The following is a 19,550-nucleotide window of genomic DNA, read 5'->3' on the forward strand; positions in this document are numbered from 1 at the left end:
GGGGGACTTTGCAAGGAATTGGTGGGTGTAAAGTATGTTAATTGAAAACTTGCTATGTTTGGGATGGGTGCATGTAGTAGAATTAAGGATAGGATTTTATGGTTGTTGGTGGTGTGTGTAATTGAAAGTTTGTGGGATGCGAGGAATTTGTTAGTTTTTAAAAGGAAGAAAATGTCAGTTAATGAATGTTTGAGATTGATTCTGTCACGTATGTATGTAATATACCTCTGGGATCAGGAACGTGGAAGTATTATAGATGCTGAAGGGATCTGGAAGTTTAAAAAGTGGAGGTTTTTGGTAAAGTTTAATTAGTAGTGTATAATGTACCTGATGATAAGGTTTGGTTTTATTTTTGATTATATACCAAGTGTGATGAAAGGCTAAGTGTCAATGAAAGGCTTTTGTAAGTCAATTTGATTGAGCTTATGCTCCGGCCTATCTGATTTGGTTAAAAAGAAAAAAAAAAAAAAAAGAAAAAAAAAAAAAAAAAAATCTGTTCTTATCAGTTTAATATCTGATACGTCCCCTATCTGGGGACCATATATTAAATGGATTTTTAGAACAGGGAGATGGAAAAAGAGCTTGCTCTGTCCACTCCACGCATTGACCTGGTATTGCAGTATCTCCAGGACCGGTGCACCCCTTCTTTAATGCAGTTTCTAAAATCAGAAAGAATTGAATTCAATGTTTTTTGTTCATTTTGCTTGTTTGTCGGATTTTGGGATGGACTCTTTGGCTTTGCTTTTCTTCTCCTCATTGGATTTTTCATGTTCAAAGTTGCAGAAGCCAGATTACAAGCTCATTTTGGTTCAACTTCAGCAACTGTGCATTGCATTGCCATGTAATGTGATGCAATGCTATCTTTCTAGCTCTCCCTTTTTACTTCCTTTTGGATAAACAGACATATTAGGCAAGCATTTTGGAGCTTTCACCTAAATAACTACAGGTGGTGAGATAAGCTGCACAATATAATTGACCTTTCAGTATATTGTTGCACACACACCATCTATTTAGCAAATGCCCTTGTTATCAACAGCAGCCTTTTAAACTCACCTGAGCTAACAGGTATGTGCGCTGGTTACTCTGCTGCGCTTAAAATTTCTTTTTTGGTTTGCTACAATGCCTTTTCTGAAACGTTGTCTCCTTCTGCTGGAACACTGACTTCTTTCATTTAATGCCTGCAGACTATAAAAGAGAACCCAACCCAAAAAGTTTGGTTGATTAGTCTGTGGCATTCTGTTAAACTGTTGCTTATGGCGGTCTCTGTGAGCTTCTCAGCGACATTCAGCCAGCCAGGTATCCTGCCTGCAGTAGATGGAATGTGGCAATGGAACGCTGGCTGCGCGTGTCATAATAGGCTCTGAGCCTTTATATACCTGTGCACAGCAGCAGCCACCTTCAGTCTGCTGCTGGACAGCCAGCAGCAGCAGCAGCAGGAGAGGTATGTAATCAGGAGCCCTCCTGCTAAGGGTAGACAGCTGCTCGTTCCACCCCACCCCCCGCCTTAATTGGTTCTCCTCCCTTCCAACGGTGTTGAGGCGGGTGGGAACAGCAGGGGGTGAAGGTGCTGTGTTTAAAGAGGTGGAGTTATGCAGATCTAAAACGCGTGGATTGCAGCAGCAGCAAGCCGAAAAGTGCAGGCATGTAAGGGATCTAGAGGTTGACAACATGTCTTCTTAACGGGAGTCCAGGAGCTCATCTCCACAAATGGACTTTTCAGGATCCTTGGGTGGCTCCGTAGTTTGAAACCAATTCTGGTTATCGCTTCTCGGCCTTTTGGCTAAGATCAAGTGTAGTATCTGTTCTTATCAGTTTAATATCTGATACGTCCCCTATCTGGGGACCATATATTAAATGGATTTTTAGAACAGGGAGATGGAAAAAGAGCTTGCTCTGTCCACTCCACGCATTGACCTGGTATTGCAGTATCTCCAGGACCGGTGCACCCCTTCTTTAATGCAGTTTCTAAAATCAGAAAGAATTGAATTCAATGTTTTTTGTTCATTTTGCTTGTTTGTCGGATTTTGGGATGGACTCTTTGGCTTTGCTTTTCTTCTCCTCATTGGATTTTTCATGTTCAAAGTTGCAGAAGCCAGATTACAAGCTCATTTTGGTTCAACTTCAGCAACTGTGCATTGCATTGCCATGTAATGTGATGCAATGCTATCTTTCTAGCTCTCCCTTTTTACTTCCTTTTGGATAAACAGACATATTAGGCAAGCATTTTGGAGCTTTCACCTAAATAACTACAGGTGGTGAGATAAGCTGCACAATATAATTGACCTTTCAGTATATTGTTGCACACACACCATCTATTTAGCAAATGCCCTTGTTATCAACAGCAGCCTTTTAAACTCACCTGAGCTAACAGGTATGTGCGCTGGTTACTCTGCTGCGCTTAAAATTTCTTTTTTGGTTTGCTACAATGCCTTTTCTGAAACGTTGTCTCCTTCTGCTGGAACACTGACTTCTTTCATTTAATGCCTGCAGACTATAAAAGAGAACCCAACCCAAAAAGTTTGGTTGATTAGTCTGTGGCATTCTGTTAAACTGTTGCTTATGGCGGTCTCTGTGAGCTTCTCAGCGACATTCAGCCAGCCAGGTATCCTGCCTGCAGTAGATGGAATGTGGCAATGGAACGCTGGCTGCGCGTGTCATAATAGGCTCTGAGCCTTTATATACCTGTGCACAGCAGCAGCCACCTTCAGTCTGCTGCTGGACAGCCAGCAGCAGCAGCAGCAGCAGGAGAGGTATGTAATCAGGAGCCCTCCTGCTAAGGGTAGACAGCTGCTCGTTCCACCCCACCCCCCGCCTTAATTGGTTCTCCTCCCTTCCAACGGTGTTGAGGCGGGTGGGAACAGCAGGGGGTGAAGGTGCTGTGTTTAAAGAGGTGGAGTTATGCAGATCTAAAACGCGTGGATTGCAGCAGCAGCAAGCCGAAAAGTGCAGGCATGTAAGGGATCTAGAGGTTGACAACATGTCTTCTTAACGGGAGTCCAGGAGCTCATCTCCACAAATGGACTTTTCAGGATCCTTGGGTGGCTCCGTAGTTTGAAACCAATTCTGGTTATCGCTTCTCGGCCTTTTGGCTAAGATCAAGTGTAGTATCTGTTCTTATCAGTTTAATATCTGATACGTCCCCTATCTGGGGACCATATATTAAATGGATTTTTAGAACAGGGAGATGGAAAAAGAGCTTGCTCTGTCCACTCCACGCATTGACCTGGTATTGCAGTATCTCCAGGACCGGTGCACCCCTTCTTTAATGCAGTTTCTAAAATCAGAAAGAATTGAATTCAATGTTTTTTGTTCATTTTGCTTGTTTGTCGGATTTTGGGATGGACTCTTTGGCTTTGCTTTTCTTCTCCTCATTGGATTTTTCATGTTCAAAGTTGCAGAAGCCAGATTACAAGCTCATTTTGGTTCAACTTCAGCAACTGTGCATTGCATTGCCATGTAATGTGATGCAATGCTATCTTTCTAGCTCTCCCTTTTTACTTCCTTTTGGATAAACAGACATATTAGGCAAGCATTTTGGAGCTTTCACCTAAATAACTACAGGTGGTGAGATAAGCTGCACAATATAATTGACCTTTCAGTATATTGTTGCACACACACCATCTATTTAGCAAATGCCCTTGTTATCAACAGCAGCCTTTTAAACTCACCTGAGCTAACAGGTATGTGCGCTGGTTACTCTGCTGCGCTTAAAATTTCTTTTTTGGTTTGCTACAATGCCTTTTCTGAAACGTTGTCTCCTTCTGCTGGAACACTGACTTCTTTCATTTAATGCCTGCAGACTATAAAAGAGAACCCAACCCAAAAAGTTTGGTTGATTAGTCTGTGGCATTCTGTTAAACTGTTGCTTATGGCGGTCTCTGTGAGCTTCTCAGCGACATTCAGCCAGCCAGGTATCCTGCCTGCAGTAGATGGAATGTGGCAATGGAACGCTGGCTGCGCGTGTCATAATAGGCTCTGAGCCTTTATATACCTGTGCACAGCAGCAGCCACCTTCAGTCTGCTGCTGGACAGCCAGCAGCAGCAGCAGCAGCAGGAGAGGTATGTAATCAGGAGCCCTCCTGCTAAGGGTAGACAGCTGCTCGTTCCACCCCACCCCCCGCCTTAATTGGTTCTCCTCCCTTCCAACGGTGTTGAGGCGGGTGGGAACAGCAGGGGGTGAAGGTGCTGTGTTTAAAGAGGTGGAGTTATGCAGATCTAAAACGCGTGGATTGCAGCAGCAGCAAGCCGAAAAGTGCAGGCATGTAAGGGATCTAGAGGTTGACAACATGTCTTCTTAACGGGAGTCCAGGAGCTCATCTCCACAAATGGACTTTTCAGGATCCTTGGGTGGCTCCGTAGTTTGAAACCAATTCTGGTTATCGCTTCTCGGCCTTTTGGCTAAGATCAAGTGTAGTATCTGTTCTTATCAGTTTAATATCTGATACGTCCCCTATCTGGGGACCATATATTAAATGGATTTTTAGAACAGGGAGATGGAAAAAGAGCTTGCTCTGTCCACTCCACGCATTGACCTGGTATTGCAGTATCTCCAGGACCGGTGCACCCCTTCTTTAATGCAGTTTCTAAAATCAGAAAGAATTGAATTCAATGTTTTTTGTTCATTTTGCTTGTTTGTCGGATTTTGGGATGGACTCTTTGGCTTTGCTTTTCTTCTCCTCATTGGATTTTTCATGTTCAAAGTTGCAGAAGCCAGATTACAAGCTCATTTTGGTTCAACTTCAGCAACTGTGCATTGCATTGCCATGTAATGTGATGCAATGCTATCTTTCTAGCTCTCCCTTTTTACTTCCTTTTGGATAAACAGACATATTAGGCAAGCATTTTGGAGCTTTCACCTAAATAACTACAGGTGGTGAGATAAGCTGCACAATATAATTGACCTTTCAGTATATTGTTGCACACACACCATCTATTTAGCAAATGCCCTTGTTATCAACAGCAGCCTTTTAAACTCACCTGAGCTAACAGGTATGTGCGCTGGTTACTCTGCTGCGCTTAAAATTTCTTTTTTGGTTTGCTACAATGCCTTTTCTGAAACGTTGTCTCCTTCTGCTGGAACACTGACTTCTTTCATTTAATGCCTGCAGACTATAAAAGAGAACCCAACCCAAAAAGTTTGGTTGATTAGTCTGTGGCATTCTGTTAAACTGTTGCTTATGGCGGTCTCTGTGAGCTTCTCAGCGACATTCAGCCAGCCAGGTATCCTGCCTGCAGTAGATGGAATGTGGCAATGGAACGCTGGCTGCGCGTGTCATAATAGGCTCTGAGCCTTTATATACCTGTGCACAGCAGCAGCCACCTTCAGTCTGCTGCTGGACAGCCAGCAGCAGCAGCAGCAGGAGAGGTATGTAATCAGGAGCCCTCCTGCTAAGGGTAGACAGCTGCTCGTTCCACCCCACCCCCCGCCTTAATTGGTTCTCCTCCCTTCCAACGGTGTTGAGGCGGGTGGGAACAGCAGGGGGTGAAGGTGCTGTGTTTAAAGAGGTGGAGTTATGCAGATCTAAAACGCGTGGATTGCAGCAGCAGCAAGCCGAAAAGTGCAGGCATGTAAGGGATCAAGAGGTTGACAACATGTCTTCTTAACGGGAGTCCAGGAGCTCATCTCCACAAATGGACTTTTCAGGATCCTTGGGTGGCTCCGTAGTTTGAAACCAATTCTGGTTATCGCTTCTCGGCCTTTTGGCTAAGATCAAGTGTAGTATCTGTTCTTATCAGTTTAATATCTGATACGTCCCCTATCTGGGGACCATATATTAAATGGATTTTTAGAACAGGGAGATGGAAAAAGAGCTTGCTCTGTCCACTCCACGCATTGACCTGGTATTGCAGTATCTCCAGGACCGGTGCACCCCTTCTTTAATGCAGTTTCTAAAATCAGAAAGAATTGAATTCAATGTTTTTTGTTCATTTTGCTTGTTTGTCGGATTTTGGGATGGACTCTTTGGCTTTGCTTTTCTTCTCCTCATTGGATTTTTCATGTTCAAAGTTGCAGAAGCCAGATTACAAGCTCATTTTGGTTCAACTTCAGCAACTGTGCATTGCATTGCCATGTAATGTGATGCAATGCTATCTTTCTAGCTCTCCCTTTTTACTTCCTTTTGGATAAACAGACATATTAGGCAAGCATTTTGGAGCTTTCACCTAAATAACTACAGGTGGTGAGATAAGCTGCACAATATAATTGACCTTTCAGTATATTGTTGCACACACACCATCTATTTAGCAAATGCCCTTGTTATCAACAGCAGCCTTTTAAACTCACCTGAGCTAACAGGTATGTGCGCTGGTTACTCTGCTGCGCTTAAAATTTCTTTTTTGGTTTGCTACAATGCCTTTTCTGAAACGTTGTCTCCTTCTGCTGGAACACTGACTTCTTTCATTTAATGCCTGCAGACTATAAAAGAGAACCCAACCCAAAAAGTTTGGTTGATTAGTCTGTGGCATTCTGTTAAACTGTTGCTTATGGCGGTCTCTGTGAGCTTCTCAGCGACATTCAGCCAGCCAGGTATCCTGCCTGCAGTAGATGGAATGTGGCAATGGAACGCTGGCTGCGCGTGTCATAATAGGCTCTGAGCCTTTATATACCTGTGCACAGCAGCAGCCACCTTCAGTCTGCTGCTGGACAGCCAGCAGCAGCAGCAGCAGGAGAGGTATGTAATCAGGAGCCCTCCTGCTAAGGGTAGACAGCTGCTCGTTCCACCCCACCCCCCGCCTTAATTGGTTCTCCTCCCTTCCAACGGTGTTGAGGCGGGTGGGAACAGCAGGGGGTGAAGGTGCTGTGTTTAAAGAGGTGGAGTTATGCAGATCTAAAACGCGTGGATTGCAGCAGCAGCAAGCCGAAAAGTGCAGGCATGTAAGGGATCTAGAGGTTGACAACATGTCTTCTTAACGGGAGTCCAGGAGCTCATCTCCACAAATGGACTTTTCAGGATCCTTGGGTGGCTCCGTAGTTTGAAACCAATTCTGGTTATCGCTTCTCGGCCTTTTGGCTAAGATCAAGTGTAGTATCTGTTCTTATCAGTTTAATATCTGATACGTCCCCTATCTGGGGACCATATATTAAATGGATTTTTAGAACAGGGAGATGGAAAAAGAGCTTGCTCTGTCCACTCCACGCATTGACCTGGTATTGCAGTATCTCCAGGACCGGTGCACCCCTTCTTTAATGCAGTTTCTAAAATCAGAAAGAATTGAATTCAATGTTTTTTGTTCATTTTGCTTGTTTGTCGGATTTTGGGATGGACTCTTTGGCTTTGCTTTTCTTCTCCTCATTGGATTTTTCATGTTCAAAGTTGCAGAAGCCAGATTACAAGCTCATTTTGGTTCAACTTCAGCAACTGTGCATTGCATTGCCATGTAATGTGATGCAATGCTATCTTTCTAGCTCTCCCTTTTTACTTCCTTTTGGATAAACAGACATATTAGGCAAGCATTTTGGAGCTTTCACCTAAATAACTACAGGTGGTGAGATAAGCTGCACAATTTAATTGAACTTTCAGTATATTGTTGCACACACACCATCTATTTAGCAAATGCCCTTGTTATCAACAGCAGCCTTTTAAACTCACCTGAGCTAACAGGTATGTGCGCTGGTTACTCTGCTGCGCTTAAAATTTCTTTTTTGGTTTGCTACAATGCCTTTTCTGAAACGTTGTCTCCTTCTGCTGGAACACTGACTTCTTTCATTTAATGCCTGCAGACTATAAAAGAGAACCCAACCCAAAAAGTTTGGTTGATTAGTCTGTGGCATTCTGTTAAACTGTTGCTTATGGCGGTCTCTGTGAGCTTCTCAGCGACATTCAGCCAGCCAGGTATCCTGCCTGCAGTAGATGGAATGTGGCAATGGAACGCTGGCTGCGCGTGTCATAATAGGCTCTGAGCCTTTATATACCTGTGCACAGCAGCAGCCACCTTCAGTCTGCTGCTGGACAGCCAGCAGCAGCAGCAGCAGGAGAGGTATGTAATCAGGAGCCCTCCTGCTAAGGGTAGACAGCTGCTCGTTCCACCCCACCCCCCGCCTTAATTGGTTCTCCTCCCTTCCAACGGTGTTGAGGCGGGTGGGAACAGCAGGGGGTGAAGGTGCTGTGTTTAAAGAGGTGGAGTTATGCAGATCTAAAACGCGTGGATTGCAGCAGCAGCAAGCCGAAAAGTGCAGGCATGTAAGGGATCTAGAGGTTGACAACATGTCTTCTTAACGGGAGTCCAGGAGCTCATCTCCACAAATGGACTTTTCAGGATCCTTGGGTGGCTCCGTAGTTTGAAACCAATTCTGGTTATCGCTTCTCGGCCTTTTGGCACGATCTGTAGTGGGTTGTGACATTGGGCTGAAGGTTACTGTGGTGGCAGAACCGATTCTTGGCCTTTGGAGATATCCAGTGCTGCTTTTGGGAATCGGTGCTAAAGCTGCAGTGCCTTTTCTTTACGGAGGACGGTGTGTTGGAGGGAGGACGAACTTCGTGGAGGCTGCGATCCGTGTGTGATATTTTCCTTGGTATCTGGAAAAGAAGAGGAAAATCATGGAGACAAGGAGAAACCCTGGAGGAAGGAAGGAGAATCAAGCAAGCAACCCGAATGATTATTTCTCGGAGGAGCATCCGCTGAAGGACACCATCAGGTTCGTGGTTGCTCCTGACCACCGGCAGGTGAAAGATTCTCAATTTATTTTCAATGTTAATTGTAAGCTCTTGAAGATCGACAAGGAGCATCTTTTTTGCTTTCAATCTTTTTTTTCTCGAGGACTTTATGATGTTACGCTTAATAAAGCCTCGCAGTGTGAAAGTGCCTACGCTCTTTATGAAGTAAATAAAGAGAAGGTAGAGCTGGAGGGGGTGAAAGTAATCCCCTCTTTTCAGTTTTCAATGAAAGTACTGACGATTCATTTGTTTAGTCCATTTATTACAGACTCTGAGGTTGAAAGTTACCTATCAATGTATTGTGACAAAATCATCCCTAAGAGACGCGGGGAAACACAGTTTGGAGTGTGGAACGGGAAACGTGTGTATGTGGTATCATTTAGGAAGAACCCGAATGAGGAGGGGGGCGTGTCCAGACCTCCGCCGCAGGTTTATATCAACCATAGCCGCGGTTATTTATTCTTCCCAGGGATGCCACACTACTGCCGTGTGTGTAAAAAATATGGACATCTGGATGCAGAATGTAACAAGTGTTTTAGTTGCATGGGTACTCCTCACCAGATGGATGAGTGCCCTAAAAATAAGAAAAAGGATGTAGAGGAGATGGACACATCGCCTGAAGAACAGCAACAAGAAGCTAAAGACGATGTGGAAGCAGGCATTGCTGCTGAAGAGGAAAAAGGGGAAGAGGAGAAAGAAAGGAGTGAGAAGGAGGAGACAGAAAGAAAGAGAAAAGAGGAAGAGGAGGGACGGGCAATGAAGGAGAAGAAGAAGGAGGAACGGGTTAAAAAATCACAAGAAGAAGAGGAAAGGAAGTTGGAAGAAAGGAAGAGAAAGAAGGAAGAGGAAAAACAGAAGAGGATAGAGGACATAGAAAAAAGGGCCATGGAGATAAAGAAACAGATGGAAAGGAAAAAGAGAGAAGAGCAGAAGAAAGAAGATAAGAAGAAAGAAGATAAGAATGAAAAGAAGAAGATAGAAGAACAGAAGAAAGAAGATCAGAAGAGAGAAGAGAAGAGTCAAATGTTGCAAGAAATTTCTCCACTAAGTAAAGGGAGTAGTTGTGGAGGGGAAAGTGATATTCCAGAAGTAGTGGAGTCCACTCCTACTAATTCCCTGTCGCAGAGCTTACCTTGCGCGCAGGTACAAATGGACTGCACAGAAAAATCTCTAAAAAGAAGTGTGGATAGAAGTGATAATGAAGGAATACCATGTGGTGGGAAAGTAAAGGCATTAGAAGCAACAAGTCTGCTGGGGAGTGTGTCATCTTCGGATGTATCAGATCTGGAGGTAGACCCATCTTCTCCGGCAGTAGAGAATGAGGGCGGAGGGAAGAGCCCTGCACTAAATGTTAGAAGATGATCCGCTCAATGTCCCTGAATGTTCAGGGGTTTAACGACCTATATAAGAGAACTGCTTTATATGATTTTTTAAATAATGAAAATATTGATTTTATCTTTCTACAAGAATGTAATTTGACAAAAAAAATAAGCTATGAATATTTACAGGGTATATGGAAGGGTAACTTATGCTTTTCTGGTGGGAACGAGTCAAAAAGTGATGGTGTGGGGTTTTTATGCTCTAAAGATTGGGAGATTGTAAATTATGAAGAGATATACCCTGGGAGGATTTTAAGAATTGATGTGCAGAAAAATGGGAAGAAAGTGAGGTGTTTTAATGTGTATGCAAATGCAGAAAAAGCCTTGAGATTACATTTGTTTGAACTGTTGCAGCTGTTTTTACCTGGAGTAGATCCATTAGTTTTAGGTGGGGATTTTAATTGTCATTTAAAAAATGTAAAAGATGGGTCAGCTTCATGTCTTAGAAATATTTTAGCAGCTTTTAATCTTAAAGATACATGGGCATTAGATGGACAAAAAAAGGAGCATGAAGTCACTTGGGTGGGGAGAGGTGTTTCATCCAGAATAGATTATATTTTTATATCTCAAGCCCTAACATGCTCAGGTTTTAAAACGCATTCAACACCTTTTTCAGATCATAAAATAATAGAATGTAGTTTTAAAATAGAATCAGATGTGGATAAAAGACCGTCACACTGGAAATTTAATGTATCCCTACTACAAGACGAGGTGGTTATGGAAGGTTTTAAAAAGCTGTATGAAAAACTGAAGCTAAAAAAAACGTTTTTTAAATCTATTTTTAATTGGTGGGATTTTGTCAAGAAGGAGGTAAAAATATTTTTTATTAAAGAAGGAAAGAAGAAAGCTGCTGCAAAACGTATTTTTTATAATGATCTTAATGCTAAACTGCAATGTTTTTTTCACCTCGAAAATAACGGATGTGATCTGCAGGAGGCGATCCGAACAACAAAAGAAAAGATCCAAAACTGCCTGAAAGAAAAAGGTAAAGAAATTATTTTTAATTCCCGAGTAAAAGTTTTAGACGAGGATGAAAAATGCACAAAATTCTTTTTTAAAAAAATATGTGACAAGAAGGATTATATGAAGGTTTTGGAAGGAGAAACAAGTTTGGAGGGGAAGAAGATGAAAGCAAAAGAATTTTATGATGATTTATTTTCTGTTAAAAACACGGATGTGTCTCTAAAAAAACATTTTTTAGAAGGACTGGAAAAAAATTTTAATGCGGAAGATAAATCTTTTTTAATAGGGAATTTTACTAAAGAGGAAGTTTTTAATACAATTAATACGCTACAAAATAACAAAACGCCGGGAGCAGATGGACTACCTGTTGAATTTTACAAGTGTTTATGGGAGATCATGGGTGAGGATTTTTATGAAGTAATTTTAGAAGCAGAAGCATCTTTTAGTGTCCCAGAGTCGTGGTGGGAGGGTCTTATTGTTTTATTATTTAAGAAAGGAAATAAAGAACTGATTAAAAATTGGAGACCAATAACCCTTTTAAATACGGACTGTAAGGTATATGCAAAGTTACTAGCAAATAGATTAAAAAAGGTAATCGGCTCAGTAATAGAAGTGGATCAGACGTGTGCAGTGCCAAATCGGAGAATCAGCGACTCATTGATTTTAATCAGGGATGTTTTATGGGATGTTTTAGACAGAAAACAAAAGCTTGCTCTAATTACTTTGGATTTTGAAAAAGCGTACGATAGAGTTGCCCATGATTTTTTATTTGCAGTTTTAGAGAAAATGGGATGCCCGGATGTTTTTAGCAAACGTATTAAATCTCTTTACAAATCATGTTTTAGCAAAATATCTATTAATGGTTTTTTATCTGATAATGTAAAAATAAACTGTGGCGTTAAACAGGGGTGTCCCTTATCCCCTATTCTTTTTATTTGTGCAATTGAACCACTTTTAGCAGCTTTTAGGAGAGATAAGGTAATCAATGGTTTTTTTATTCCCGGGAGTTGCAATGAACAAGTTAAAGTGGTGGCATATATGGATGATGTGACGGTTTTAGTTAAAGACACTAGAAGCATGAACAGAGCCATAAGAACAGTGGATTGGTTTGGGGGCGCATCGGGTTTTAAAATTAACATGGAAAAATCTGGTATTTTAACTGTTGGTGATTTTATTGTAGATTCTGAGTGTAAATTAACAAGAATGAATGAAGTAAAAATTTTAGGTATTTATTTCTCAGAGTCAGGTGGTAATGTAAGAAATTGGGAGTCTCTGCTGGAAAGAGTTAAGAAAAAGATTACTTTCTGGCAGTTGAGAGATCTTACCCTGGAAGGAAAAATTTTAATTATTAGACAGGTTTTACTCCCAATGTTTTTATATGTCTCAACAGTTTTTATCCCCCAAAATAATATCATGAAGAGAGTTATTAAGGTATGTTTTAATTTTTTATGGAGATCCAAGATGGAAAGAGTAAAGAGAGAGGAGATATATAAATCAAAGAAAAAAGGTGGGAAAGGTTTTCCGGATATTAGGTCCTTTTTATATGCAAAGTATGTAGCGAACTGTGTATGCACTTTATTAGGACCAGGCTCTAAGCTAAAGTTGTTTTCTATATATAATTTAGGTTTCTATATTAGAAATTATAAATGGTTGGAGATGTCTCTAAATAGGCCTTATAGGTTTTTACCTCCAGGAAATTATATTGTTTTAGAAAAAATTTTAAGAGATTTTAAACTTAAGATGGTCGAAATAAATGTTCTTAAATGCCATAAAAAAATCCTAAAAATCCTGGAAGAGAGAATAGGTATCAGTCCTGTGGAACATTTTTCATTCAAAATTGTGGAAAGAATCTGGATGAATGTAAATTATAGTGTGTTATCTAATGAACACAGGGATTTACTCTGGTGTATAGTAAAAGACTGCCTGCCAACCCGTGAGTTCCAACACAGGCGTGGGTTGGTAAGATCTGAAGTGTGCCCAAGATCCAGGTGTGGGAATAGTGAAACACCCATGCACATCTTCTGGAATTGTAATTTTGCACAGACAATATGGAGGAAAGTGTGCAATATAGTGAGAGCTGTGAGTACTGTTAATTTTTTGGATTTTAACAGAGTATTTTTTGGGATGGGGATAAGAGAGGAGGATTTTAAAATTGTATGGATTATTATTGCATGTGTGAAGGCGGCATTGTGGAAAGCAAGGAACATTTTAGTGTTTAAACATAAGGAAGTAACAGTCGACCAGTGTATTAAATTATGTCTAAGTTATTTGTACATGTATTTCTGGAGGGACAAAATGACGCTTGGCAAGGTGAAAGCAAATGAGAAATGGAAACAATGTAAATGGAATGAACTTACCTTGTAAGATTTGATTTTTTGAAAACCTGTGGAAAAACAAAAAAAGAAGAACAAAAACAAACAAAAAAAAATAGCCAAAACTATATAATTTTTAAAAAAAAAAAAAAAAGAGGGAAAAAATAAATAAATATATATATATAAAAGAAAAAGGAAAATAAAAGATTTGGAGAAGTATTAAAATTGGTAGAATGCACGATGATGGATTTGAGTCTTCTTATCTTTTTGTTGATTCCAAGACTTTGTAATCTGAGTGTAAAAAAAAAAAAAAAAAAAAAAAAAAAAAAAATCTGTTCTTATCAGTTTAATATCTGATACGTCCCCTATCTGGGGACCATATATTAAATGGATTTTTAGAACAGGGAGATGGAAAAAGAGCTTGCTCTGTCCACTCCACGCATTGACCTGGTATTGCAGTATCTCCAGGACCGGTGCACCCCTTCTTTAATGCAGTTTCTAAAATCAGAAAGAATTGAATTCAATGTTTTTTGTTCATTTTGCTTGTTTGTCGGATTTTGGGATGGACTCTTTGGCTTTGCTTTTCTTCTCCTCATTGGATTTTTCATGTTCAAAGTTGCAGAAGCCAGATTACAAGCTCATTTTGGTTCAACTTCAGCAACTGTGCATTGCATTGCCATGTAATGTGATGCAATGCTATCTTTCTAGCTCTCCCTTTTTACTTCCTTTTGGATAAACAGACATATTAGGCAAGCATTTTGGAGCTTTCACCTAAATAACTACAGGTGGTGAGATAAGCTGCACAATATAATTGACCTTTCAGTATATTGTTGCACACACACCATCTATTTAGCAAATGCCCTTGTTATCAACAGCAGCCTTTTAAACTCACCTGAGCTAACAGGTATGTGCGCTGGTTACTCTGCTGCGCTTAAAATTTCTTTTTTGGTTTGCTACAATGCCTTTTCTGAAACGTTGTCTCCTTCTGCTGGAACACTGACTTCTTTCATTTAATGCCTGCAGACTATAAAAGAGAACCCAACCCAAAAAGTTTGGTTGATTAGTCTGTGGCATTCTGTTAAACTGTTGCTTATGGCGGTCTCTGTGAGCTTCTCAGCGACATTCAGCCAGCCAGGTATCCTGCCTGCAGTAGATGGAATGTGGCAATGGAACGCTGGCTGCGCGTGTCATAATAGGCTCTGAGCCTTTATATACCTGTGCACAGCAGCAGCCACCTTCAGTCTGCTGCTGGACAGCCAGCAGCAGCAGCAGCAGCAGGAGAGGTATGTAATCAGGAGCCCTCCTGCTAAGGGTAGACAGCTGCTCGTTCCACCCCACCCCCCGCCTTAATTGGTTCTCCTCCCTTCCAACGGTGTTGAGGCGGGTGGGAACAGCAGGGGGTGAAGGTGCTGTGTTTAAAGAGGTGGAGTTATGCAGATCTAAAATGCGTGGATTGCAGCAGCAGCAAGCCGAAAAGTGCAGGCATGTAAGGGATCTAGAGGTTGACAACATGTCTTCTTAACGGGAGTCCAGGAGCTCATCTCCACAAATGGACTTTTCAGGATCCTTGGGTGGCTCCGTAGTTTGAAACCAATTCTGGTTATCGCTTCTCGGCCTTTTGGCTAAGATCAAGTGTAGTATCTTTCGAAAAGGCGGTTTTGGATGTTGGCCGCCCTAGTAGATTGATACATTATGCACACTGGGGTTTAGGCGCTTGTTAGTACGCCAGGTGGCTAATATAGTCATCTGGTGGAAAGCATGGCCCCCCAGGATCGACGCCATTGGGCCGGGGAAGATCGAAAGCCCGAAGTGTGAAGTGCCCCAGGAGTGGTGACCCTGGGGTGCCTTAACTCACTGGGATTGGGAACCCCACTTGAGTTTATGGCACATTTGCACAAGCACTTCAAATTTTCTTTCTTTGCACACACCCTTATTCCGGGCCTTCTGGCCTTAGGATGGGGAATTTTTCAATTCCCGGTCGAAGGTCCGGGCAGTATTATACTGTGAAACCTTCACTATTTATTTAATTTCTTTGTCACTGTGTGTCCACTTATTCACGTGTGTCACGTCCTACTAGGATTTTGTCGGGATGCGGTTCCCTTACGGGTTCCTCTCTTGGCAGGTCTAGGGGGGGAGTGTGTGGCCATCAGGTTCCGCTCCCCCCTGAACCCCCCTGGCTCTCCTCTTTCGGGAGGAGAGCGTTGTTGGCTCCCCTCTTCCGGGAGGGGAGCACAGTCTTTGGCTCCCAGTGCCTTGCTCGGGTGAGAACTCGGGCAGGTGCTGGGGGTAAGATTGGGTCGCCTCTGGCTTCGGCTGGAGGTGGCTTTTTGTCCCTGTTCCTCGCTGTGGCCTTTTGGCTCGGAGGGACGGGGAATGGTTTGGGGGACCCTTCTCCTTTTGGAGAGGGTTTCAAGAAGACCAGCATCCTAGTGCACTTTTTTTGTGGCACTTGTCACTTTTTTAAGCGCACTCGGGTTTTGTACACGAATTCGGGCTTTCGATAAAAAAAAAAATCTGTTCTTATCAGTTTAATATCTGATACGTCCCCTATCTGGGGACCATATATTAAATGGATTTTTAGAACAGGGAGATGGAAAAAGAGCTTGCTCTGTCCACTCCACGCATTGACCTGGTATTGCAGTATCTCCAGGACCGGTGCACCCCTTCTTTAATGCAGTTTCTAAAATCAGAAAGAATTGAATTCAATGTTTTTTGTTCATTTTGCTTGTTTGTCGGATTTTGGGATGGACTCTTTGGCTTTGCTTTTCTTCTCCTCATTGGATTTTTCATGTTCAAAGTTGCAGAAGCCAGATTACAAGCTCATTTTGGTTCAACTTCAGCAACTGTGCATTGCATTGCCATGTAATGTGATGCAATGCTATCTTTCTAGCTCTCCCTTTTTACTTCCTTTTGGATAAACAGACATATTAGGCAAGCATTTTGGAGCTTTCACCTAAATAACTACAGGTGGTGAGATAAGCTGCACAATATAATTGACCTTTCAGTATATTGTTGCACACACACCATCTATTTAGCAAATGCCCTTGTTATCAACAGCAGCCTTTTAAACTCACCTGAGCTAACAGGTATGTGCGCTGGTTACTCTGCTGCGCTTAAAATTTCTTTTTTGGTTTGCTACAATGCCTTTTCTGAAACGTTGTCTCCTTCTGCTGGAACACTGACTTCTTTCATTTAATGCCTGCAGACTATAAAAGAGAACCCAACCCAAAAAGTTTGGTTGATTAGTCTGTGGCATTCTGTTAAACTGTTGCTTATGGCGGTCTCTGTGAGCTTCTCAGCGACATTCAGCCAGCCAGGTATCCTGCCTGCAGTAGATGGAATGTGGCAATGGAACGCTGGCTGCGCGTGTCATAATAGGCTCTGAGCCTTTATATACCTGTGCACAGCAGCAGCCACCTTCAGTCTGCTGCTGGACAGCCAGCAGCAGCAGCAGCAGGAGAGGTATGTAATCAGGAGCCCTCCTGCTAAGGGTACACAGCTGCTCGTTCCACCCCACCCCCCGCCTTAATTGGTTCTCCTCCCTTCCACCGGTGTTGAGGCGGGTGGGAACAGCAGGGGGTGAAGGTGCTGTGTTTAAAGAGGTGGAGTTATGCAGATCTAAAACGCGTGGATTGCAGCAGCAGCAAGCCGAAAAGTGCAGGCATGTAAGGGATCTAGAGGTTGACAACATGTCTTCTTAACGGGAGTCCAGGAGCTCATCTCCACAAATGGACTTTTCAGGATCCTTGGGTGGCTCCGTAGTTTGAAACCAATTCTGGTTATCGCTTCTCGGCCTTTTGGCTAAGATCAAGTGTAGTATCTGTTCTTATCAGTTTAATATCTGATACGTCCCCTATCTGGGGACCATATATTAAATGGATTTTTAGAACAGGGAGATGGAAAAAGAGCTTGCTCTGTCCACTCCACGCATTGACCTGGTATTGCAGTATCTCCAGGACCGGTGCACCCCTTCTTTAATGCAGTTTCTAAAATCAGAAAGAATTGAATTCAATGTTTTTTGTTCATTTTGCTTGTTTGTCGGATTTTGGGATGGACTCTTTGGCTTTGCTTTTCTTCTCCTCATTGGATTTTTCATGTTCAAAGTTGCAGAAGCCAGATTACAAGCTCATTTTGGTTCAACTTCAGCAACTGTGCATTGCATTGCCATGTAATGTGATGCAATGCTATCTTTCTAGCTCTCCCTTTTTACTTCCTTTTGGATAAACAGACATATTAGGCAAGCATTTTGGAGCTTTCACCTAAATAACTACAGGTGGTGAGATAAGCTGCACAATATAATTGACCTTTCAGTATATTGTTGCACACACACCATCTATTTAGCAAATGCCCTTGTTATCAACAGCAGCCTTTTAAACTCACCTGAGCTAACAGGTATGTGCGCTGGTTACTCTGCTGCGCTTAATATTTCTTTTTTGGTTTGCTACAATGCCTTTTCTGAAACGTTGTCTCCTTCTGCTGGAACACTGACTTCTTTCATTTAATGCCTGCAGACTATAAAAGAGAACCCAACCCAAAAAGTTTGGTTGATTAGTCTGTGGCATTCTGTTAAACTGTTGCTTATGGCGGTCTCTGTGAGCTTCTCAGCGACATTCAGCCAGCCAGGTATCCTGCCTGCAGTAGATGGAATGTGGCAATGGAACGCTGGCTGCGCGTGTCATAATAGGCTCTGAGCCTTTATATACCTGTGCACAGCAGCAGCCACCTTCAGTCTGCTGCTGGACAGCCAGCAGCAGCAGCAGCAGGAGAGGTATGTAATCAGGAGCCCTCCTGCTAAGGGTAGACAGCTGCTCGTTCCACCCCACCCCCCGCCTTAATTGGTTCTCCTCCCTTCCAACGGTGTTGAGGCGGGTGGGAACAGCAGGGGGTGAAGGTGCTGTGTTTAAAGAGGTGGAGTTATGCAGATCTAAAACGCGTGGATTGCAGCAGCAGCAAGCCGAAAAGTGCAGGCATGTAAGGGATCTAGAGGTTGACAACATGTCTTCTTAACGGGAGTCCAGGAGCTCATCTCCACAAATGGACTTTTCAGGATCCTTGGGTGGCTCCGTAGTTTGAAACCAATTCTGGTTATCGCTTCTCGGCCTTTTGGCTAAGATCAAGTGTAGTATCTGTTCTTATCAGTTTAATATCTGATACGTCCCCTATCTGGGGACCATATATTAAATGGATTTTTAGAACAGGGAGATGGAAAAAGAGCTTGCTCTGTCCACTCCACGCATTGACCTGGTATTGCAGTATCTCCAGGACCGGTGCACCCCTTCTTTAATGCAGTTTCTAAAATCAGAAAGAATTGAATTCAATGTTTTTTGTTCATTTTGCTTGTTTGTCGGATTTTGGGATGGACTCTTTGGCTTTGCTTTTCTTCTCCTCATTGGATTTTTCATGTTCAAAGTTGCAGAAGCCAGATTACAAGCTCATTTTGGTTCAACTTCAGCAACTGTGCATTGCATTGCCATGTAATGTGATGCAATGCTATCTTTCTAGCTCTCCCTTTTTACTTCCTTTTGGATAAACAGACATATTAGGCAAGCATTTTGGAGCTTTCACCTAAATAACTACAGGTGGTGAGATAAGCTGCACAATATAATTGACCTTTCAGTATATTGTTGCACACACACCATCTATTTAGCAAATGCCCTTGTTATCAACAGCAGCCTTTTAAACTCACCTGAGCTAACAGGTATGTGCGCTGGTTACTCTGCTGCGCTTAAAATTTCTTTTTTGGTTTGCTACAATGCCTTTTCTGAAACGTTGTCTCCTTCTGCTGGAACACTGACTTCTTTCATTTAATGCCTGCAGACTATAAAAGAGAACCCAACCCAAAAAGTTTGGTTGATTAGTCTGTGGCATTCTGTTAAACTGTTGCTTATGGCGGTCTCTGTGAGCTTCTCAGCGACATTCAGCCAGCCAGGTATCCTGCCTGCAGTAGATGGAATGTGGCAATGGAACGCTGGCTGCGCGTGTCATAATAGGCTCTGAGCCTTTATATACCTGTGCACAGCAGCAGCCACCTTCAGTCTGCTGCTGGACAGCCAGCAGCAGCAGCAGCAGGAGAGGTATGTAATCAGGAGCCCTCCTGCTAAGGGTAGACAGCTGCTCGTTCCACCCCACCCCCCGCCTTAATTGGTTCTCCTCCCTTCCAACGGTGTTGAGGCGGGTGGGAACAGCAGGGGGTGAAGGTGCTGTGTTTAAAGAGGTGGAGTTATGCAGATCTAAAACGCGTG

At 42.5% G+C, this 19,550-nt stretch overlaps 8 non-coding genes and 3 pseudogenes across 8 annotated transcripts; all 11 read left to right on the forward strand.

Moving 5' to 3' along the window:
* Nucleotides 1-437: 437 nt before the first annotated feature.
* Nucleotides 438-645, forward strand: LOC141227929 (U2 spliceosomal RNA; annotated as a pseudogene).
* A 1,115-nt stretch (nucleotides 646-1,760) lies between these two features.
* LOC141227967 (U2 spliceosomal RNA) lies at nucleotides 1,761-1,951 on the forward strand. The gene has a single exon (XR_012294896.1). It is a non-coding gene; the product is annotated as a U2 spliceosomal RNA (small nuclear RNA).
* Nucleotides 1,952-3,069: 1,118 nt separating this feature from the next.
* On the forward strand, nucleotides 3,070-3,260 carry LOC141227968 (U2 spliceosomal RNA). The gene has a single exon (XR_012294897.1). It is a non-coding gene; the product is annotated as a U2 spliceosomal RNA (small nuclear RNA).
* A 1,118-nt stretch (nucleotides 3,261-4,378) lies between these two features.
* LOC141227969 (U2 spliceosomal RNA) lies at nucleotides 4,379-4,569 on the forward strand. The gene has a single exon (XR_012294898.1). It is a non-coding gene; the product is annotated as a U2 spliceosomal RNA (small nuclear RNA).
* A 1,115-nt stretch (nucleotides 4,570-5,684) lies between these two features.
* On the forward strand, nucleotides 5,685-5,875 carry LOC141227970 (U2 spliceosomal RNA). The gene has a single exon (XR_012294899.1). It is a non-coding gene; the product is annotated as a U2 spliceosomal RNA (small nuclear RNA).
* A 1,115-nt stretch (nucleotides 5,876-6,990) lies between these two features.
* LOC141227971 (U2 spliceosomal RNA) lies at nucleotides 6,991-7,181 on the forward strand. Its single transcript, XR_012294900.1, has one exon. It is a non-coding gene; the product is annotated as a U2 spliceosomal RNA (small nuclear RNA).
* Nucleotides 7,182-13,567: 6,386 nt separating this feature from the next.
* Nucleotides 13,568-13,792, forward strand: LOC141227912 (U2 spliceosomal RNA; annotated as a pseudogene).
* A 1,118-nt stretch (nucleotides 13,793-14,910) lies between these two features.
* LOC141227952 (U2 spliceosomal RNA) lies at nucleotides 14,911-15,002 on the forward strand (annotated as a pseudogene).
* Nucleotides 15,003-15,791: 789 nt separating this feature from the next.
* On the forward strand, nucleotides 15,792-15,974 carry LOC141227900 (U2 spliceosomal RNA). The gene has a single exon (XR_012294868.1). It is a non-coding gene; the product is annotated as a U2 spliceosomal RNA (small nuclear RNA).
* A 1,115-nt stretch (nucleotides 15,975-17,089) lies between these two features.
* LOC141227972 (U2 spliceosomal RNA) lies at nucleotides 17,090-17,280 on the forward strand. Its single transcript, XR_012294901.1, has one exon. It is a non-coding gene; the product is annotated as a U2 spliceosomal RNA (small nuclear RNA).
* A 1,115-nt stretch (nucleotides 17,281-18,395) lies between these two features.
* On the forward strand, nucleotides 18,396-18,586 carry LOC141227973 (U2 spliceosomal RNA). Its single transcript, XR_012294902.1, has one exon. It is a non-coding gene; the product is annotated as a U2 spliceosomal RNA (small nuclear RNA).
* The last annotated feature ends 964 nt before the right edge of the window (nucleotides 18,587-19,550 follow it).

The sequence above is a fragment of the Phyllobates terribilis genome, unplaced genomic scaffold (genome assembly GCF_046119375.1).
Source record: "Phyllobates terribilis strain yellow unplaced genomic scaffold, ASM4611937v1 Scaffold_434__1_contigs__length_1565206, whole genome shotgun sequence".
In the NCBI taxonomy this organism is placed as follows: Eukaryota; Metazoa; Chordata; class Amphibia; order Anura; family Dendrobatidae; genus Phyllobates; species Phyllobates terribilis.